The sequence below is a fragment of the Triticum aestivum genome, chromosome 5A (genome assembly GCF_018294505.1).
Source record: "Triticum aestivum cultivar Chinese Spring chromosome 5A, IWGSC CS RefSeq v2.1, whole genome shotgun sequence".
NCBI lineage: Eukaryota > Viridiplantae > Streptophyta > Magnoliopsida > Poales > Poaceae > Triticum > Triticum aestivum.
In genome coordinates, this window is record NC_057806.1 from 261,039,171 (window position 1) to 261,063,639 (window position 24,469).

Here is a 24,469-nt window from a genome sequence, read left to right on the forward strand (position 1 = left end):
GTTCCTGTGTCTGTCCCTTCGGGGAAATGTCACGCGATGAATACCAGAGTCATGTTAGCCCGCTACAGCCCGGTTCACCGGAGTCCTGCTAGCCCAGTGCTACAGCCTGGATTCACTCGCTGATGACCGACACGTTCGATGCTGGGTCATGGATGCCTGTCCCTGTAAGTCTGTGCCACTTTGGGTTTACGACTAGCCATGTCAGCCCGGGCTCCTTATCATATGGATGCTAGCGACACTGTCATATACGTGTGCCAAAAGGCGCAAACGGTCCCGGGCAAAGGTAAGGCGACACCCGTGGAAATACCGTGCGTGAGGCCGCAAAGTGATATGAGGTGTTACATGCTAGATCGATGTGGCATTGAGTCGGGGTCCTGACAGCATTGGTATCAGAGCTTGACTGTCTGTAGGTTCTCCAAGCCAAACTGGTCGAAGTTGAGTCTAGAAATTCTTAGTTATATAAGGGAATTGATTGTGGGATGGAACGTAAGGCTCTTTTTACTCCTTATACCTCATGGCCTTCTGATCTGAGTCAACCTCTTCTCTTCTACGGGGGTTAAGGAACTAGGCTTTCTCTTCTTTCTATCAGGATCACGTGTTACTAATCCGTAGACCTATAGAATTGTTGGACTTAAGCCTCGTTTCAGTTCCTGCTACTTCTGTATGATTACTGTTGATCTCGGAACCTTGATACTGTGATGTTGAGTGGTTATGCCACCATTTTGTGATTGTCTCAAATCTTTTCTGAGCATTTACAGCCGTTATGCTGTCCGAGTCATCCTAGGTCTCTAAACAGTGTGATGCATTTGCAACTCCTTTCCTTCTGTCTCCGATGTCCCTTTTGGTCGGAATAAGCACACTAATCGGTAGGTTGAGGTACTTTGTCACCTCGGCGTAGATGTTGGAGCTATTATTATGACCTTAGGTGTTTAGGAAGTCACCTAGCAATTTAGCAATGCTTTTGTATCCCCAGTGTGATGATTCTGGCCATTATTTTTGAAAGCATCCCATGATGTTATTAGCTAGTAGGCATTCTATTCCTGGGTTTTGAACCCGAGATTCACTCTACTTACTTCATGTTGATAGTGTTGCTAGTTCCTTTAGGATATTAGTAACTTTGCGATAGTCCTCGAGGTTCGTGGTATATCCTTCTTCCAATTACCATGAACCATTCTTGGCAGGAGTTCTTCTGAACCAGAAGATGACAACAAGAGTGCTCTTGATGAGTTCTCCATTATATATTGTGACCCTGCCAGTTCTACTTTTCTGCATGGGTTATTCGGAAGAAACTTGTTGAACTTGGTTTGACATACTAATCTATGCCTCCACAACTCAGAAAGTTATATGTTCCTTTGAGTTGTCCCTCTTTAGTTGTCTACTGACCTTCGTCTATCAATTGATAGTCAAGAGTATGCGTGCACTCATTTATCAATGCCTATTACTCTTGTGGTCCGTCAAGCCATTCTATCGCAGAATGACTAGGAGAAACAAACTCCAGTACATCTTCCATATCCAGGATTGGGTCAAAACAATTGTACTCCGCAGATCAAAATGCCAATCCAGCTTTTGCTCTGTTCTACCTTGGAGTATTACCATCTTTTATATCGGGATTGTTATAGGAATTGCACACCATCCTATGAACTCTTGGTACAGTGATACTTTTGCCATCATTGTTCATTCCTCGGTTCCTGTGTTATTGTAACCGGAATGCCGACAAATGAATCATGGCGTGTGAAATCAATACTGCTAGCAACTTTGTTGCTTGGTAGTTAAAGGATAATAATTTCATTCTTAGCGTGTTGGTTCTTGAATCATCATTCTAAGACTGATCGTGCTATCTAGTCCTTATTTCCGGTGCACCCTTCGATCAATGAGTTAGGATTGTGTCAAGTCCTCACTCATTTGATCATATCGTCTTGCCCTGAAAAGCAAGATTGTTCTCGATCTTAGTAACATATCGGTGGTTCGTGATTTTCCGAATATCTTCTCGAAAGTATCACCGGGTTGTCACTTGACTGTTATGTTAAGCTCGTGATCAAGTTGGTTTCTTGTGAACCACCCTTCTCCAAGAATCTGTGTTGGATATCCCTGAGCTAGTTGGTTAAGCTAGACAACAACTTGGAGAATTGGAAGATAAAAGCTTGCCTAACTTAGTTCGTTCCAAAGGGATACTATTGTGTAGAGTGTGTTGAAGAAAGATGATATCCTCATCGATTGGTCCCTGTGATCAGTTGCTGGACCTATTGTCTTATCAATCCTTTGATTTGAGTGTGGGCTATCGTCAAGTCAAATCAGTACCAACGATGCTCGTAATGTTGTCTTACTCGTGGTTGATCCCTCGAGCATACACCATTACATCTTTGGTCTGACCAATGCTATCACCGTGAGCACATGATGGTGGAAGTCCAGTGATATGGAAATTCCGATGAGTTGCTGTTGAGCCCATCAGTAGCTTTTTGTCTTCCCCATGAATCATGTTGAACATCAACCTAGTGTTGGAAACTTGTGTAAGCATTTCTTCGTGTTTCGTTCATGAAGCATATGTTTGGATGAAGGTAGTGACTTCCTTTAATTCATGTGCATCTGATGCAAGTTGTCGCCATGGACTCGAGAAAGTCAATGTTGCTTCCTCTGGAATCATCGCAAGTCAGTCATGCACACGTGCGAAGTATTCTGTGGTCTGGAGACTTGCAACCTTCATTCCATATGTGTATCCTAGCACACCAAGCCACTGACTGATTTGTTCAAGGAGAAGGAGTATCTTCATAAGAGCTAATCCGGACTTATGAAAGAACTTCGATATCCTCGCTGAGGGTTCCCAACCAGAACTCGGTAGTGTTTTATTGTAAGACTACCATGTGGGCATGCTTGTCTGGGACAACGTGTTCACATGTTTGTAGCAGAACCAGCTCATGTTTTGGAGCTTGCTATCGTAGTTCATTCCCCGAGAATCTCGCAACGTCATCTCGTCGATTCGTGTTGCAAACTTCCGTTTTTCTTCCTAGACTCGATGAGTCTGGAATATCCTGACACCAACCAGATCTGAATCTCAGGCAGATATGATGGTTGGAACATTTCCCCAAGAACTATAATATTGGTCTCTCGATAACCGGTAAGGTGGATGTCGTGGCCAACACACCCAGCCGGAAGACCTCCTGTTGTAGTATCTTGATTTGAGGAAGTTGGCCACCTCCCCATAGGGATTTCGTAGGATTTACTCCCTAGTTGCCCCTATGGATTTCTGTGTTCCGAAGTCCGACCTTTTTACTTGATGTTCTAGATATCAAACCATATCTATGAATGGGTTACACTAGCACATCAAGGAGAACATTAGAAGCGGAGTGCTAAATGTCTCTCGGTCGATCATCTAGATTTTATTTCCTTGGCCCCGCCAAGGGTGAAATCTGAGAAGGTGTTATCTTCCTTTGCATCTGCATCCTCCATCACCCTTCATCATGGTAGTAAGTTGTGTTACCGGACCCTTGACACGGATGTTGGTAAAACCTTGATGATTATGGAATTGCTCAAGTTCTTGAGAGCACGCGCAAGTGCTAGGTTTGATCGTCGGCATTAACTGTATAGCGCTCTCAGTTTCCTCGGTTATGCTATAACCATTCCAATAGTGGAATAACTCTCTATTGTTGAGCCTCTCCCCAGTTACCAGAATCATTCCCAGCATTTGCATTTTGTTCCCAGTTTGCACCGCCAATGTGCCATTCTACCTTGGGTCTCTTCCATTTCCGGTGATAAGCAAATTTATCCATTACGTTGTCTTCAACAAGGTAATCCACATCAGCCAAGTCCGAGTATGCCATTCTACCGACCCCCTCCAAACGATTGCTCGAGAATTGCCTTAGGCTGGTTTAAAGAGTTTCAATGATCTTTAAATCAAAGGTAATTCTTTTTGGCACTTGGATATTTCTACGAGTCACCTTCTCTAAGGTGCATCGTTGTGGTATCATGGCAACTCAACTCCTCGCTACGTTGACAATCGTTTACCACCTTCCTAAGCGTGAAATTGTTGTCTACCTAGTGAACCTTCGTCATCCGTTTCTTTCCACCCCTCTTGATGTGTATCTCGTGTCTCAACCCAAGAGGTGGTCCTATGTCTCATTCCGTGAGTTGTTCGATCTTTGAGAAGATCGACCCTTCTAGAGTCTCCTTCTTCCCTCCATGTCATGTTGACAGGATTTCTCAGAGCAAGACTTCAAGACAATGATGGTGATCGAATCAACGTTCCTATGAAGTGCAACCTGGATCGTGAAGATTGTACTAGTTGCGTTCCCCCTTCACCTTACCCTACGCTTGAATCTCGGGACAAGATTTTTGTTTAGTGGGGGTGAGTTGTCACATCCCTGGTCCTGTTATGCACTAGGCTAGACCTCATGTGAGCATCATGTTTTAATTCAAATGAAATTTGAATTGAGGAATTTTCAAAGCCTCAGAAACCTTCTAAAAATGATCAACATTAAAATCTCCTTAAAGAAGTCCAAGAAAATGTTCCTCTTAGTCTCTGAAAATATTGCAAAGAGGTAAAACTCAAAACAATATTTTTGGTATCTCAGAGTTAATTATTTTGGGCCTTTGAATTAAATAAATAGCTATTTGCATTGGATATATATTTGATATATAAATAATATATGTCCAATAATTACTGGAACATTTTATGTGGTTTGGTATATTTTAACTCTAGCCACATAACTATTTTCAGGATTTTATAAAATAGTTTAGTATTTTACTAAACTAAAACAACACAGAACAAAATAGATAAATAAAACAGAAATAAAAAGGGATACTACCTGGCGCCCACTTACCTGGCCCAGCACGGCCCAGCCCATCTCCACTTCCCCCCCCTGTCGTCTTCCTCTGCCAGTAGGCAGAGGCGAGGCGTGGCGCGCGCCCGAGAGGCCTCGGCCACCTCCTGCTTCCCCCTGGCCACCTCCTGCTTCCTCCTCGACGCCCCGGAGACGCCACACACCTCCCTGCCTCTCTCCCTCACTCTCCTGCGTCCTCATCCTCTCCCCTGGACTTCTCTCTCACTCGCCCGAACGGAGCCGCCGCCACCGACGAGCTCCCTCGCGGCCACCGCCACCCCCTAGCCTCGCCGATGCGCTCAAAGGCTCCGCCTCGACCCCCTCTTTCTCCCCACCGAGCCACAAGGTCCCGGACACGCTGCAACGCCGCCACCATCGCCGTTTCCATCGCCGGCCGCCGAGGATCTTCACCGTCGATTCGCCGCCGTCTCCGCTTCCCCGAGCTCATCATCTACCCCATCCGAACCACCGTGAGCTCCTGCACGTTTTGCCCCTAACCCCGTGGCTTGCCGCTCGCCGTAGCCGCCATTTCATAGCTGGCCGTAGCACGCCGCCGCCTGAGCTCGTCGTCGGCGTAGCTCCGGTGACCATTTGGTCACCCTGGCATGCCTAACTCGCTCCCCGTACCGCGTAGCGCCCCGCTAGCCGCTCACCTCGCTCATTTGCGCACCGTAGCACTAACTCGCCCCAACCCCGAGCTCCGGCCGCCGCCTCGGGCTCCACTCCGGCGAACCCCGGCCACCCCCGCACCTCCCGTTGGTCCCCCTAGATGCGCACGGGCACGGGCTACCTCCTGGTGCCCTTGGCGCGTCGATCCGATGCCCCTAGCGCAAGTCCGGCGTCCCCCGCCGTGCTCTGTGGTCGTCGTCGGCTAAACTCCGGCGAGAGCTGACGTGGCCGGTCATTAGGGCCTAACCACCCCGCTAACCCAGGCCTAGAGCCACTGACATATGGGCCCCACGCCCTTAACTAACCACGGTTAACCCCCCTGTTTAGTTTAAGTTAACCACAGTGGCCCCACGCGTCGGAGTTGACCTAGCTGACGTGGTCGTTGACCGGTCCCACCTGTCAGTGAGTTAAACAACCCTGTGTCACTGACGTGTGGCCCCCACACGTCAGGTTTGAACAGCAGCAGCGTCTGTTGACCTGCTGACGTCACGGTGACGCACTGCTGACGCAGTAAATGTTTTCTGGAATTTAAATAATTCTTAAATGATTTATTATTTTCAGAAAATGTCCTAAACTTCTAAAAATCATAGAAATTCAACCGTAACTCCAAATGAAATAAATTATATATGAAAAATTATCAGAAAAATTCAAGGAATCCATCTGTACCACTTTCATGCATGTTAGAACAACTTATAGCTGCTGTTTAGCACAAATCAATTAAATGGCATTTGAATAATCACATATGGAGTTTGAATTTGAATCTTGTATTCAAACCAACTTCATTTAATCTGTTGCTAGTTGCATTAGCCCAAAACACATTCATTTTTCCATGTATTGATCATGCATCATATTGTGCATTGCATTGATTGTGTTCCCTTCTGTGTTGCCGGTATTTGTCCCCTCTCGATAGACGTGATACTGATGATGTGATCGTTGACACTGATGAAGACTCAATGCTATCTTCAGAAGTGCCAGGCAAGCAAAACCCCCTTGTTCATTCCGATACAATCCTACTCTCTCGCTCCTGCTCTCTTTTAATGCATTAGGACAACAACAATTCAACTGTTACTTGCTGCGGTAGCTGAACCCCTTTATCCTTTGCATGACCTGTCATTGCCACAGTAAATAGATGAAACCCACTAGCATGAGTAGGAGTTGTTTGAGCCCTGTTGTGCCTACTCATTCATGTTTGTTTGTCATGCCTGCTACTGCTTAGAGTTGAGTCAGGTCTGATTCATCGGGGATGAATCAGAGGTGTGTGAACATGTCCTACTGTGTGTGAGCTAAGTGTGTGAACACGATTTGGTAAAGGTAGCGGTGAGAGGCCATGTAGGAGTACATGGTGGGTTGTCTCATTGCAGCCGTCCTCAGGAACTGAGTTCTGTGTTTGTGATCCATGACTCAGCTACTACCATACATTGGGCCCTGAAACATGACCCCGCTCGACTTCTTAATCACCCTTGTCCTCTGTCCAGGAGTTGCAAGTAGTTTCTGGTGTTTGTAGTATGCTGGAGGCCGTGGACAGCGCTGACCGTAGGGGTGGGCTGTGATGCGGTAGGCACGTGGCCGGGTAAACCGGGCATCCGTTTGGTGTCACGGAACCCTGTTCACATTGTTTGGGGCTGTGAGCGAAACTCCGGCCGGATCTCCTCATGGATGGAACCCGAATAGGCGATAAACCTGGACTAGAGACTTAGGTGTTTAGGTAGGTCGTGGTCTACACCCACGTCGTCTTTCGCTTGAAGTCTGCCGAGCACATGTCGTGTGCAGACGCTAAGTGGTGGAAACATGTATGAAGAAGTACACCCCTGCAGGGTTAATATCATCTATTCGAATAGCCGTGTCCGCGGTAAAGGACTTCTGGGTTGCTTATATCAGTTCATAGACAAGTGAAAGTGGATACTCTAAAATACGCAAGATAAGCGTGAGTGCTATGGATGGCGCTCTCGTAGGGAGACGGGAGCGGATCCATAGTGGTGTATTGATATGGTGAATATGTGGACTCGTGTGCGCCACCTCAAAAGAGTACTTGCAGTCGTAGTTTAGGATAGCCACCGAGTCAAAGCTGGCTTGCTGCAGTTAAACCCCACCATCCCCTTGTTGATAATGATGCATATGTAGTTAGATCTGATGTAAGTCTTGTTGGGTACATTTGTACTCACGTTTGCTTAATTTATGTTTTGCAGAGAGACCTCTGTCTCGCTAGTTGTTCCACGCGGACTTCGACGTTTAGCTTGTTACCTCAGCTACGATCTTGTGCCCCGGCAGGATCTGGTAGATAGTCAGGCTTCTCAGCCTTTTTCAGTTATAGAAGTCTGTACCCAGACATGATAGCTTCCGCTTGTGCTTTGATTTGTATGCTCTGATTGTTGGGTCATGAGACCCATGTTTGTAATATCTCGCTCCCCGGAGCCTATTGAATAAATTACTTGAGTCATAGAGTCATGTTGTGATGCCATGTTGTATTTGCACATATCGAGCATATTGTGTGTATGTTATTGAAATGCTTGGTATGTGTGGGATCTGACCATCTAGTTGTTTATCTTTAGTAGCCTCTCTTACGGGGAAATGTCTCCTAGTGTTTCCACCGAGCCATGGTAGCTTGCTACTGCTCCGGAACACTTAGGCTGGCCGGCATGTGTCCTTCTTCGTTCCTGTGTCTGTCCCTTCGGGGAAATGTCACGCGATGAATACCAGAGTCATGTTAGCCTGCTACAGCCTGGTTCACCGGAGTCCTGCTAGCCCAGTGCTACAGCCTGGATTCACTCGCTGATGACCGACACGTTCGATGCTGGGTCATGGATGCCTGTCCCTGTAAGTCTGTGCCACTTTGGGTTTACGACTAGCCATGTCAGCCCGGGCTCCTTATCATATGGATGCTAGCGACACTGTCATATACGTGTGCCAAAAGGCGCAAACGGTCCCGGGCAAAGGTAAGGCGACACCCGTGGGAATACCGTGCGTGAGGCCGCAAAGTGATATGAGGTGTTACATGCTAGATCGATGTGGCATTGAGTCGGGGTCCTGACACTAGGCAGGACTCCGGAAGTCACTGCGTGACATTTCCCTGAAGGGACAGACATAGGAACGAAGTGAAACACATGCTGGCCAGTCAAGTGTCCTGAGCAGTAGTGCTGGGCTAGCAGGACTCCGGTGAAATGGGCTGTAGTGGACTACTATGGCTCGAGGAGCACTAGACTACATTTCCCCATAAGAAAGGCTGCCAAGGATAAACAACTAGATTGCCGGATCCCACGCATACCAAGCATTTCAATCATACACACAATATGCTCGACATGTGCAAATACACCATGGCATCACAACAAAACTCTACAACTCAAGTACTTTATTTAAAGGCTCCAGAGAGCCATACATAACATGTTCATACAGGTAGGGGTCACATGACCCGACACTCAAGTCATACAAGCATACAAGCACATGTAGAAGCAAATAGTCTGAGTATAGACACTAGAAAGAAAGAAGGCTTCCCGAAGCCTGTCTAACTACATAGGGCCCTCCATGGCCAGGATCACCACCTGGGTGGCAAGTCACTCATCGACGTCGAGATCTACATAAAACCCGTCGGAGGGGGTGGTGTTGTCGTCTGAAAACAGTAATTAAGCAAACATGAGTGCAAAGGTACTCAGCAAGTCTTACATCAGAACCTACTATACATGCTCATTCTCAAGAAGGTGGTGGAGTTATTGCAGCAAGCCGGCTTTGACTCTTGGCTAAGCTATCCTACGAGACTCCACTAGTAAAATAGTTTTCGCACACGAGTTCGCTAATCACCAACACAATACTCCACCGGGGATCCTCCCTCGTCACCCTACCAGAGGGCCATCCTCGGTACTCACACTTATCTTGAGTCTTTTAGTAGTATCCATTAACTTGTCTATGAACTGTATAGGCAACCAAGTAGTCCTTTACCGCGGACGCAGCTATTCGAATAGTTTTATACCCTGCAGGGGTGTACTTCATCACACATGTTTCTACCACTTAGCGTCTGCACACGACATGTGCTCGGCAGACTTCAAGCAAAAACCAATGTGGGTGTAGACCACGACCTGACTAACCGCACAAGTCTCTAGTACAGGTTTATCGCCTATTCAGGTTCCATCCGTAAGGAAATCCGGTCGAGGTGTCCTCAACGGCCCCAAACGATGTGTACAGGGTCCCGAGACGCCAAACGGGTGCCCGGCATACCCGGCCACAGTGTATCTACCGCATCATAGCCCACCCCTAGGGTCAGCGCTAGCACGGCCACCAACACATTACCTACAAACACCAGAAACTAGTTGCTCTCCTGGATAGAGGGCGAGAGGGGTCAGTAAGTCGAGCGGGGTCATATTTCAGGGCCCAATGTGTGGTAGTAGCTGAATCTTAAATCACGCATATAGATCTCAGTTCCTATGGACGGCCTCAATGAAACAACCCACGATGTACTCCTACATGGCCTCTCATCGATACCTTTACCAAAACATGTTCAACACATCGCTCACATTACCGACATAATCATTTCACTCTAGCCCATCACCCAGATGAACCAGACCTGACACAACTCTAAGCATAGCAGGCATAGCAAGGTAGGAATCACATACATGGCTCAATCAACTCCTACACATGCTAGTGGGTTTCATCTAGTTACTATGGCAATGACAGGTCATGCAGAGGATAAGGGTTCAACTACCGTAGCACACAACAGTTTGAATCGCGTTGTCTTAATGCAGTAAATAAGAGCAGAAGCGAGAACATGGGTTTGTATCGGAATGATCAATGGGTTGCTTGCCTGATGTAGTGGTAGTAGGGTACTGCCCTTCAGACGGATATTCGGGGTTATCCTCAGAGGCAGAACCTACCATGAAAGACACACCGAACATAATCAACACATGATAATATGCAACAATATGATGCATGCTATGACATGGCAAAATGAATGTGTCTTGCCTAATGTAATGTGAAACAAGTTGAAATGGGTCCATTTGAACCAAAGATTCAAATGGAAGTTAAAGTTCTTATGCATAAAAAGTGTATTAGCTTGTTTCACCTAAACAGCAAGGTTAAAGTGGTTTGTCATGCATGAAACCATTACAGATGGATAGATTGAATTTTTCTGATCATTTTTCATATATAATTTGTTTGATTTGGAGCTATGGTTGATTTTCTATGATTTTTAGAAGTTTTGGCTATTTTCTGGAATTTCCTATTAAAGAATAAATCCAGAAAAGGATTTACTACGTCAGCCTAGCGTCAGTGTGACGTCAGCGGTCAACTGAGATGGTCCAGGTCAACCCTGACCTGTGGGTCCCGTCTGTCAGTGTCAACTAACTAACTAAGTTTAGTTAGTGTTAAACTAATACTAACCTAGTTTAATTAGTGGACTGGGACCCACACGTCAGTGAGTCAGGGGAAAGTCAAACTGGGGTCAACCCGGGTCAAACTCGCCGGAGTTGACCCGGGGCTCGTCGCCGGCAAGGCCAGGGACGGCGGAGGGGTGCGGGTTTCTTCCTCCGGCGACCAAATGGCCGGCGGAGGGCATCTACGTGATGCGGGCACTCGTCCGCGTCGAGTGGTGTAGGTGGTTAGGCCTGGGGTGGCCGGAGTCGTCGATGGTGTTGACCTTGGCGGTTGCCGGCGCTCGGGTGAGGTCGGGGTCGTCGTTGTGACGGTCGTGGTGGCTCATGCGGGGCACATACGTGCTCTACGCGGCGCGGGGAGGAATCTGGGCACGACGGCCGGACCATTAGATGGCCGGAGACTCGTCGGCGGCGAGCACAGGCGGCGGTGCATGCGGGCAAACTCGAGGCAGCGCGTACGGTGCACGAGAGCTAGAACGGAGAGGGTGAGAAGGGTCAGTGGCTCACTGTGGTTGCAGGGGAGCGAACGGCGAGCTCGGGGAAGAGCAGGAGCGAGCGGGGCGGCAAGGGGGATCTCCGGCGATGGCGGATCGGGACGACCTCGGTACAGCGTCTCCGGGGCGAGCGAGCGCTCAGGGATGGGTCGAGGCGAAGCAGTGGACGACGGCGGAACTTTTTGGCACGGCGAGGCAACAAGTGGACGGCGGTGGCTGCGGGTTTCACGACGGCGCAGGTGCGGCTGCGTCGGCCATGGCGTCGAGGGAGCGAGGGAGCGAGCAGGGGGGAAGTGTGAGGTGTCGGGCAGGTCGGGGCAACACCGAGGAGGCGTTCGCGGTGTCGAGGCGGTGGCCAGGTGAAGCAGAGGAGCAGGGAGGTGGCGTGGCGAGCTCGGGTGCGCGCGCCGTGTCCCACCTCTGCCAGCGATGACTGGCACGGGCCAGCACAGTGCTGGGCCGGCCAGTGGGCCAGGTGGGCTGCGCCAGGTAAGTTCCTTTCTCTCTCTTTTTCTGTTTTTTTATTTATTCTATTATTTCTGTAACTTCAGGGCTTTATTAAAAATGCCAGGGCATTTCCAAAAATCATAAAATTAATCATGGCTACTGCTTAGAATATATCCAATAGCAAACATTTTAGTTTATGATTATTTGAGCATTTAAAATATTTTATAGCATTTAAATGCCCAAATGCAAATACTATAAGAATTAATCTAATGACCTTAAGATGTCCTAGAAAAATGTGCAGCATTTTTGTCAAAGGTCTTAACCCAAAACAAAAAGGGTGGGCTTTCTAGAAGGGCATTTCAGGTTCATTGAAAAAGTTTTTAGTAAACCCTAGTTGCTCGAGGGGGTGCTAGGGGTTCTTTCATCCCCATTTCAGTTTTATGGGAATTTAAACATGATGCAACACTCTAATGCTTGAACTAGCTAGGGTGTGACATCTAAGGGCCCATTTATTCTTGGGCTCATTTCCCGAATTCGATTACTTACGGTCCGTTACTGGCCTGTTCAGCTTGTGGGCCAAATTCAGCCCGTGGTTAGAGTCGGCCTGCTTGTGGCCCGTTAACACGTTGGGTTGTTTCCGTAGCATCATCAATTACGGCCTATTAATGGCCCGTTATGGTCGGGCCATAGAACAGACGATTTCCTCTCTAGCCCGTTTACGGCCAATTTTGCGGTCCGTCATTGGTCCACGAATAGTATGGCCCATGTTTGGCGAAACGATTATACGGCTCGTAGAAGGCCCATAGATGAGACGGCCCGTAGAAGGCCCATGGATCCTACGGCCTGTAGAAAGCCCATGGATCCTACGGCCCGTAGAAGGCCCATGGATCCTACGGCCCATAGAAGGCCCGTGGATCCTACAGCCTGTGGAAGGCCCATGGATCGTACAGCCCATGGAGGGCCATGGTCACTACGCAGGTAGCAGGACCATGGTCACAACAGTCCGTGTGTTGCCATTGTTATTGTGGCCTAGTTTATTGTGGCCACTAGAAAAACGCGGAAAAAGAACTACAGTGACTACAAGCAAACAACTAAACAAGACAATAAGGAAATAAATAAGCAAGGAACTAACGCTAGGCTATTACGGCTATTACACATATTACATCCATTGGGCATCAAAGTTCGCCACCAGTGCAAATTTAGGGAACAAAGCAGCATATTACATACACTGGCCATCTAAAGTGGCCACCAGTGCAAATAAACGCAGCAGCAAAACAAGTCCATAATTGAAACAACTTCAGAAGAGCTCAAGAAACATTATCCTGGGTATCCACCATGCTGGCAATAAGCTTAGCAATGTTATTAGCTTTGTAATGTTTAGCGCTAAAATCCTCCTACACTTGTTGCACCAGAAAGTATGCATCTAAATGCTCCAGGGACTTCCGCAGTCCTTCCGCTTCTTGTCGCAGCACAGCTGATCGATGTCTTTCAGCTTGTAGTTGAGACTCGAGAAACCGAACTGGTTCAGACAGTGAGTTTGTATAGCTTGTGCAAGCAGTAGTGGCCAGTAACTCGAACACTAAACCAAGATAGGACTTTGGGGTTGTCTCACTGTCTTCAAGATAGTCTTCCTTAGCTGTTTTATCGGCTTTGTTGGAGACCAACAAGGATGTCTCACTATCCTGAACCTTATCTGCATTATTTCCTTTACCATTGCTTAATAAGGCACTCTTCCCCAGTATTCTATCAGCATTCTAAAAGAAGAAACAAGTAGACACATAACAGGTTTAGCATGTACTAGTATATGAAACTCATTTCGGTGAACGAATTTATTAGTAAGGTGGACAGGATTAAACTACCAACTCTTCTATTGCCAAGTAGTACATAGTAAAAGCATCAAACAAACATATATCTATGTCCTATGGTCACTGCATTGTCTTGCCAAATCAAAATAGAGACACGATTCAAATCATATCAGTTCAAGACAAATCAGCAGTGAAAGAATACAAAGCGTGGGAAACTACACGGCACAACAAGATTTCAGATGGGTACCACGGGTCTACATGTACAACAACACTATTGGGTCTGTTGTGATGCTAGTAATGTGCATGATATGATAAGTCAACTGTATACACAATTGAAATTGAAATCAATAGAGCTATTGATAAGAGGAAACCTGTTAAAGAAACATGCGTGAACATACCTAGTGTGCCATTGGAGTTTTGATTGGATCCTTCAATTTAAAAATAAGTTTGTATGAGTAAATACAGTGATACAAGAGCAAAGCACTATGCACGATGCAATGGAATCTTAAATTAGAATAGTTGTTCCTCATGTTTAAGCACTTGTTCTACATGAACAGACTACAGTAAGACGCAAGAATATAGTAATTAAAATTAGAAAATGAGCTCATAGACCTTACCACATTCTTGGTTCGAGACCAATACAGAACAAGGCGTTCCCAGTCATCGTCTAGTAAATGTGTCTCAGGAGAACGTAAGGGAAGTTGATGAGTTTCTTTGCCAGTGAAGTACATTTTCTTCAGGTAATTCCGATACTGCCACCAAGCATTCTTGAAGATAGCAGAGGTATTAGCACAGGTTACCTCATCATGAGTTTCCAAATCGGTCCTTCTCTATAGAGAAAAATGGGAAAATTTGTTGTATTATAACCATCATGGAGGTAGAATGTATGGGACAAAGCAAAGTAATTGCCATGAATAACATTACTTACACATAACTCCTGGACAAACTCCTGTAACTGGCATTTTCCTTCATATTTAGTATAATATTTCCAAGATGTGAAGATATGCATATAGGATTTAACAACATCAAATGCGATAGATGCTAAACTACGACTAGCTAGTTGTGCTTCCTCCACAGTAATAGGCGTACTAACTAGTGGAGTTGGGGTTCGCCATGGTAGTACTAGCCCTTTGGGAACTGGAGCTGCCTTACTAACTGCTCTTGTTTGGGAGCTCTATGGTGGAGATGGTGTTGTGTCAACAGGAACTGGGTTACTATCTGCTGGGATGGGGTTAGATTTGGTGAAGCTGGTTCTCTGTCCATCGCAGTAGGGGTACAATCTACGAGAGTCTAGATTATGTGTGGTAGGGCCGGTTCTCGTGCATGTACAATCGGGGTGCTATCTCCACCCAGAGGTAGCACTATTTTATTTGAAGACCGTGTTTTTACTCCGCTAGATACTAGCATCACCCGCTCCAATTTAAATGGCTGATAAATAGGAAACATAGTTGAATGTACAGACATTGTATGAGAGATAGATGAAATAGATAGTGTGGAAAAAAGAGGGCATGAAATAGTTGACATGTATATTATTTAACTAAAGATAGCATGACATAATTTCACATATATGATGTCTATCTAAACTGGATAGCATAGCATAACATAATTCAAAGATACGATGAATAACTAAACAGGATCGCATGACATGATTCACATACATGTTATCTAAGCAATCAGGATCGCATGATTTAATTCACATATGTGATTTATATGCTAAATAGAGGGCATTCGCATATATGATGTCTGAACTAAGAACATGTTGTTGAATATTGTGTATATGATGTCCAAACTATGCAATGCAAGACACCATATGCATGATATGAGTTGTATAACCGTGCCAAGTTAGAGCATACACCTCGGTGGGGGAATAGGACTGGTCATCTATCTCTGGATCCATCTCTGAGGAGCTATCGGGACCCAACAAGAGATCTGCTTCGACAGGTAGCACTGTCTGCTCTAAAGGCCTTGTTTTCACTCCAGATTTTTCCATCTCCCACCCAAATGGTTGATTCATAGGAAGAGTAGTTTAATGTACAAACATTGTCGACAAATGGAAATATAATGAAGAAAAGGATGGGCAAGATATCATTCAAATATATGATGCCTGGTTAAACAGGATGGCATTGCAAATTTCACATATATTATGTCTGGCTAAAAGACATGAGACTGCATAATTCTCATATATGATATAGAAACTAAATAGGTGGCTTTACAAAACATGTATAAACTAAGAATATGACATATATGATATCAAAAGTAGGCACTGCAAGGCAACATATGCATGATACGGCTAACATCATCATGCCAAGGTAGAGCAAACACCTTGGGGGGTAAATAGGAGTGGTCAGCTGCGTCTGAATCCACCTCAGAACAGATATCTTCCTATGGATTACAATCTGGAGAGGAGGGAGGGTTTGCCATTGAACCCACCATGGAGCGATATCTGCATGACATTGTATTGCCGCACATGTAACACCCTCGATGCGGCTATATCTCCCACATGTCGAAGCACGACTTAGAGGCATAACCGCATTGAAAGCAATCGCAAGTGAGGTAATCTGCACACAACCCATGTAATACATAAGGGAAAGAGATACATAGTTGGCTTACAATCGCCACTTCACACAATTACATGAATAAAGCATTACAACAAACAGATACAATCAAGGTCCGACTACGGAACCCAAAATAAAAGAAGACTACCCCAAATGCTACACAGATCCCCGATCGTCCCGACTGGGCTCCACTACTGATCAACTGAAAACGGAACAACACAAAGAACGAGATCTTCATCGAGCTCCTCCTTGAGCTTGGTTGTGTCACCTTCTCGGTAACATTGGCACCTGCAAACTGGTTTTGGAAGTATCTGTGAGTCACGGGGACTCAGCAATCTCGCACCCTCGCGATCAAGACTATTTAAGCTTATGGGTAAGGTAAAGGTATGAGGTGGAGCTGCAGCAAGCGACTAGCATATATGATGGCTAACATACGCAAATGAGAGCGAGAAGAGAAGGCAAAGCACGATCGAGAAACTATGATCAAGAAGTGATCCTAGAACAACCTACGTCAAACATAACTCCAACACCGTGTTCACTTCCCAGACTCCGCCGGAAAGAGACCATCACGGTTACACACGCGGTTGATATATTTTAATTAAGGTCAAATTCAGGTTTTCTACAACCGGATATTAACAAATTTCCATCTGCCCATAACCGCGGGCACGGCTTTCGAAAGTTCAAATCCCTGCAGGGGTGTCCCAACTTAGCCCATCACAAGCTCTCACGGTCAACGAAGGATATTCTTTCTAGCGGGAAGACCCGATCAGACTCAGAATCCCGATTACAAGACATTTCGACAATGGTAAAACAAGACCAGCAAAGCCACCCGGATGTGCCGACAAATCCTGATAGGAGCTGCACATATCTCGTTCTCAGGGCACACCGGGTTGTCCAAACTTCCGGTAGGCCAGCCCAGAGTTGCCCCTGGTGGCCACCGGCGGCTGACAGGTTGGACCAACACTCAGAGGAGCACTGGCCCGGGGGTTTAAATAAAGATGACCCTTGAGTCTACAGAACCCAAGGGAAAAAAGGCTAGGTGGCAAATGGTAAAACCAAGGTTGGGCCTTGCTGGAGGAGTTTTATTCAAGGAGAACTGTCAAGGGGTTCCCATTATAACCCAACCGCGTAGGGAACGCAAAATCCGGGAACATAACACCGATATGACGGAAACTAGGGCGGCAAGAGTGGAACAAAACACCAGGCATATGGCCGAGCCTTCCACCCTTTACCAAGTATATAGATGCGTTAAATAAATAAGAGATATTGTGATATCCCAACAAAATATCCATGTTCCAACAAGGAACAAACTCCTATCTTCACCTGCAACTAACAATGCTATAAGAGGGGCTGAGCAAAGTGGTAACATAGCCAAACAACGGTTTGCTAGGATAAGGTGGGTTAGAGGCATGGCTCAACAATATGGGAGGCATGATAAGCAAGTGGTAGGTGTCACGGCATAGGCATAGAAAAAGAGCGAGCAACTAGCAAGCAAAGATAAAAGTGATTTCGAGGGTATGGTCATCTTGCCTGAAATCCCGCAAGGAGGAAGAATGAGTCCACGAAGAAGACAAACCGACGTAGACAACGGATCCTCACAAACGCAACGTTACCGGAACCAACCCGAAGAAGCAACACCGAAAAGAAGCAAACAACATAGTAAACAACCCTCACATAAACATGGCATGATGCACGACCAAGTATGGTGCATGTCCAGTTTAAATATGCATGGCATGGCAAAGTGCACAAACAAAACTACAAATTAAGTGGAGATCAATATGCAACGAGTTGCATATTGACGAAATACCACATGACTTATTTAGTTCTCTCTCGGTTATGTACCCAACAATATTAAATGTTGTTAAACATGGCAAGAGGTGAGGCATAACAAAACTATACCATCTAAACAATTCAAATGGGGCCGGATATAACAAACAACAAACCCGGTGAATCCCCATATGCATTAGCAATTTTTAAACCAACAACAAATTTTAACCATCTTAAAGTCGTTAACATGATGCAGATGACATGTTCAAGTTATGCAAGTTTTAAGAAAATGTTAACAAGAGCATATTATGAGGCATTTGTCACCTTGGTGGCAAGAAAAAGGGTGCCACAGCAATGATAACGAAAACGGTGCCACTGCAACGTTCCGGTTCCGGTAACTCAATTGAGATACCGATGCAAAGGAGAAGTATGAGGATGCGTGCAAAAGATGGTGGGGCGTCCCCGGATTCCGGGTGTCCCACGAGTTGGCGACAAGGGAACGAGTGACAAATTGGACACGGTGCAAACACGAGCATCTCAAACATCGCAAGCATTCGTTCACGGACGTCGCCTCGAGGTTATACCTTCGAAGCATGCATTATCGGAACAGATCGAGTTCGGCGGTAGGGGTACACGTGTCGAAGGGGAAGTAGTTGTTCACGGGGTCGTCGTGGGAAGTAGCGGTTCACGCAACGATAGTTGAACTTGACATTTGCGTTACACGGGTCTTCGGCGACGGTCGTCGTACATGGTTCGAAGTGGTACTTGCATCTTCGGACCTGTCGGTCTTGATTCTTGCGACGATAGCGGTATACGTCTCGTTTTCAGAGAGGTACTTGGGGTCATTTGAACTTGTCGGTCTCGTCATCTCGAAGGGGTACTTGACGTCCTTAGAGATTCCGAAGACGACGGTAGAGGTACACTTGTTGTAGGAGTACTTGTCGGATCCACGGCGACGGTAGAGGTACAAACGTTCCCGCGGTACTTGACGGTCCGGTCTTGGTGTAGATGTACATGGAAAATGTAGGAATACTCGGCATCTTGTCGAACCCAAGTGACAGTAAATGTTGTCGTGGACGAAACTGGGAGGCGAAGGCAAGGCAACGCGGCAGCGGCTTGTGCTCACCGGTGAAGCAGCAGCAGAAGACGAAGGTGGTGGCCAGCGGCAGGTGCTCGAGGCGAGAGGAGTAGAGGAACGCGGCGGGGTCGGCCCTGGCGTCACTTGACCAGGAAGATGGCGGAGGGACGTAGGATCCCACCGGCGACGGCCTTGAGATGACGACACCATGGGTACCCTGGACGGCATCCACGGGAGTTGCAGAGAGGCGACGTGGAAGGAGCTGGCGCCTAGGCGACGCATGCTCCTGGTGGAGGTCGGCGGCGGCGTCGCAGGCCGGCGGAGCACTTGAGGGCGCGGCGGCACTGGGAACCCAGCGGGCTCGAGCAGCTCCAAGCAGCGGCGGATGTCAGCGACGGCCAGAGCAGATGAGGAGCGGCGGCGCTGGAGGCTTGCGGCGAGGGTGAGGAGAAGCAGGAGGTGGGGTCGAGGGAGATGGGCGCGCCTGCATGCGGAAGACCGACGAGACGAGCAGAGGGATCGAGGGGGAGTTGTTGTGTCTGGCCTCTCTCTGGCGATGCGGGAAGAAACGGGGATCGAGCAAGGCTTGCGGGCGTTGGTGCGAGGAAGAACTGGGCGATGGAATCGATCGAGCGCAGGGCTCCTGGCGGCGTTGGGAAGATGCGAGGGAGATGGGGTTCGGGTCAGTGAGAGGTTTAGGGTTAGGTAGGGAGCTGGGCTGTTAGTTGGGCCATGAGTCTAGGAGGCCGGCGCTGCTAGGAGGCCCAAATGGCCAGAGGCGGCTGGTCTCCCTTCTCCCTCCCTCTTAATTATTCTCTTTACAAAAACAGAGAAAAACAAGAGAAAGAAAAAGAGAGAAGAGAAGGTTAGGGGAAGAATTAGGGCATGTGGTTAATTTTCTTTGACTCCCAAAAATAAGCTCGGTCCGAGAAAATTAGAAAAGGCGAAGATTGAAAGATATAAATTCAAACTCATTTGAATTAAATTCAAATGGGTTTGAACTGGGACTTGGTAAAAGGAAGGCCCAAAAATGTTCGGATTTTTGGTGGAGCTCCGAAAAAATGACGAAAGAATTTATGGACAAAGTTCGAGGTCAAGAAGCGAGATAACAAAGGCATGGAGAAATTTTGCGTGTGTTTTAGGTGATTCCATAAGAATGGATTATTTATCATAGCTCCCTAATACTGGGAGGGTATGTTATAAAGAGAAGTCACCCTTCCCTCGATTTAAATAGATCAACCATCTATGCAATTTATTAGTTGAGTTGAGATGCAAAGGTTAATGACATGATGGCATGATGACATGATGCAATGCAAAAAAATAAAAGAGCAAGCACAAAAGAAACACACGGCGAAGCTCGGAATAGCTGGAAGTCTTCTGGAGCGTCGGTCTCGGGGCATCACAACACTCCACCACTACGAGAGGATCTCGTCCCGAGATCTAGGATGGCACCGGAGGGAAAAGGAAGAAGAAGATAAGAGGTAAAACTAAGTTGCTTCTTTGACAAACGAGTGAAACCAAAGAACCTTGCAAGGTTGAACAAATTGAGAGAAAAGGAATACAATGAAGATGAACGAAGTGAAAAACACTCCGTTAGACAAGGAACCAGAAATACAGCAAAAAAGACGAGCGTAAATGGCATGATTGACATTGAAGCCACTCCGGTCAAAACAAAATAGGGAAGGAATCAGAATGATATAATTTGGGCAGCACTCCGACTGAAAATGGAAGGAAAAGAACATGAACTTGACAAGATGAGAGGATACTTGATGAGATCAACAACATACTGCCTCCGGAACTATTGAATGAATGGAACAAGCGGTAAGAAAGATCTCAGACAACACTCCGGTTGAAAAGAGATGCAAGGCTTGATAAGGTGAAAAAAAACTTGAGCAAAAGGGCACAACACTCCGGTAAAATGGATAAGCACGAAAAGAACATGGTCTTTGACAAAAACGAGATGATGGGTTGAAAAGCGCAACATGAAAATGCCTCCGGAACAAAAGAATAGAAGATAGATAATTGAAATAGGGGAATGGAGAAGAAAATGTCAACTTCTGCCACAAAAGAGCTTGAAAAGGCATCTTTAGGAGAAGGGTCGAACGGAGTTGTTGGAAAACCAACAACGAAAAAGGATAAGCTTGATAAGGTCTTATGGAAAACATCTCAACTTCTTGAGGTGAAATACTGCCACTAACGAAACAAGATTGGATTAATATGAACAAGAAGACAAGAAACTTATTTCACCGGGAGGATAAATGAAGAACTTGGGTCATTTATAAGCACCATAAATAGCAACAATCCTTAGGGAAAAGCTTTAGGTGAAATATAACCCAAGATAACTCCAACAAAGCGATTGGTGGATTTAAAATACCTCATTCTTAAAAACGTGTGAATCATGAAACATGAACTCAAATTATCAAGAATGACATAATACCACCTCCAATGATACGGTAGAAAGAAAAGCACTCCGGATAGCAAGATGAAGAAAGCTTGAACTCCTCTAAAAAGAATCTTGATGATCACTTCGAGAAGGAATTAAATCCTTGATGAACCAACATGTAGAACCTTCATGAAGAGCTCCGATAAACAAAGGAATGATCAAACGGAAGGCAAGAGAAGTTGAAAACACAAGGTGAATCCTTGTAATGATTAGATGAAGCTTTGGAATGGTATAATTGAAATAACTTTGAACTCCGGAAAAGAAAGATGGACAACTTGAATCGAGAATTTGATGAACCTCCGGAATAAGGAATTAATCACTTGGATGAACAAAAATAAGAATTACATTATGTGTATCCTTCACCAATTAAATTGATGACAATCAACGGATTAGGCATACTACTTATTCTCGAAGAAAAGATTAAGATAGATGTCGCGCCAACTTGGGAAGGTATTGAACGAACCACCGGAAGGGTTGAAACAACGAATAAATTGATATGATAAAGAAGGAAGAGAAAACTCTTGAATGAACCACCGTAAGAATTGGAAAATGAACCAAGTAAAAGGTAAAGAAACTCCGGGAAGAATTATGAAATGAATGAAGAAACTTGAGAGAATTTAGATGCAAGTGAACGAAAAATCACGAGTTGATTAGAGGATATTTGAATGATGCACCGGTAAGATTGGAGAATGATAACTGAAAGCTGAGAATGAATAAACCTGAATTGATGGACTCCATATAGGTGAGAGGAATTCTCACAATCAAAACAATTATGAGAGGATGGCCTTGAACTAGAACCACGAATCTCTGAGAAAACGGATAAGATATGGATGTAAAACTCTTCTTCGGTCTTCAAATGATGAGAAAGACGATGAGAAACACCACCGTGAATTGTTGAAACACTCCGGAATAAAGAAGAATAGAAAAGTTGAACCAATGATGAAAAGAAATTGAGAGATCTTGGAGAAAGACATTTGACTGATGATAAATCATTCTTATGTCAAACTTCGATAAGAAATTTTTTTGAATAGCTCCGGTAGAATTAGAAGAGTGAGGTAAGATCCTGGAAAAAGACATGTGGTTAGGGCCCACTCAAAAGAGACACCGTGGAACGATTTAAAAGAGAGAATGCACCGGTTGAATAAAAAGACTTGAATTTGGTAACCACCTCGAAAGAGCTTGAACTAATGTAGAGTGGAAACACGAATCTTCGAGATATCTTGAGTACTCCGGAACAATTGAATAGCGAGAAGTGGATGATTAAGAGGTGCACCGGTATGAGAAGGCGTTTGAAACGAGGAAAGGATATGATCAACACCAAAAGCTTGAATTGAATCCACCGTAGAAGGAAAAGAACGAAGAATGATGAGCTTGAAGCTCCATTAGAATCTTCATGAAAATCACCGGATAAGAACATTGACGGAAAAGAATGGAGAGGCTTGCCATAACTAAAAGGATACTTGAATAAGAAACCTGGGTCCTTGAAGAAAACAAAGGGAGGGAGGGCAGGAAAAGCAAAAGCAACTTGGAGACGGATGAAACAAACACCGTTGTGAAGAACTGATACTTGGGCTTGCGGATGTTGAAATGATCGGATCCACTTGAAGAGAAGCACGCCGGTTAAAAGGATTGACAAAACAATCTTGATGATCAAGAAAGATTGGTATTCACATCGGAGTATGAGAACACCATTTGGGGAAGGTATGGAATCAACATTTGACTTCGAAGCAACTCGAATACCACAACTCAAAACAAAACAAAGGATTGGCTTGCGGAATAAGCTGGAACAAACATATGATAGAGATTTCGTCCGAAGTTTTCGTGGTGGGGCCTACACGGGCTCGATCGTACAGCACCATCATGTACAGGGCAGTGCACATGACATATGAAGCGTCCCCGAGTCGGCATAGCCAAGGACTCTTTAAGACACAACGAGACCACTGTAAAACCAACCGTGAATAGGCGGACCTCTAGACGTCGAACCCCAATTTCAAATCATACATCTGTCGGAAAGAAATCCTAGGAGCTACTTGAATTCCCACTTATAAACTCTCGAAACTTTCCGGTTATGCAATCAGGTGTTGGGGATACAGGGGAAGCATAATATCTCACCCAAAACTAGCAAATCCTACATCCAGCTGTATCCATCCTTCAACACATAACCAAGAAACCTTCGGAAATCGTCTACCTCAACCTTCGAAAAGCATCTGTCATACAAGTTATGGCAATACTCCTGAACTCCTGCCCCAGTACTGGGTGGCGTCGAGGTTATCTCACCAACAACTACATAAAAGAGATTTTCGATGTCGGCGAACTAAACTCAGGTATTCCAGAACTGCAACGATAAAATTGTGACGACAACACCTCGGAGCACAACTCCCCGGGACACTGCCACAACCCCTAAATGACAGGAGGCACCAAGAACAATGTTCTTGTCACAAAACCATCGAAACGATTCCAAGATACCCGCGTGATCCTAAAAAAAATTTAGTGAAATTTGGGAAGAGAAGAGTCAAAACTCTACGTCAGGATGCCTCACCAGAGCGATGAAGGGACTGAGGAGTAAAAAGAATTCCTAACTCTCCGATATATATAATTCCTAAAAGACTCAAAACATTTTTCTAGACTCAACAACGCCAGCTATTCGATCAAGCAGGGGGCTCCTAAGGTCGGGGAAGGCTCTGATTACCAACTTGTAACGCTCTCGATGCGGCTATATCTCCCACGTATCGAAGCACGACTTAGAGGCATAACCGCATTGAAAGAAATGTCGCAAGTGAGGTAATCTTCACACAACCCATGTAATACATAAGGGAAAGAGATACATAGTTGGCTTACAATCGCCACTTCACACAATTACATGAATAAAGCATTACAACAAACAGATACAATCAAGGTCCGACTATGGAACCCAAAATAAAAGAAGACTACCCCAAATGCTACACAGCTCCCCGATCGTCCCGACTGGGCTCCACTACTGATCAACTGAAAACAGAACAACACAAAGAACGAGATCTTCATCGAGCTCCTCCTTGAGCTT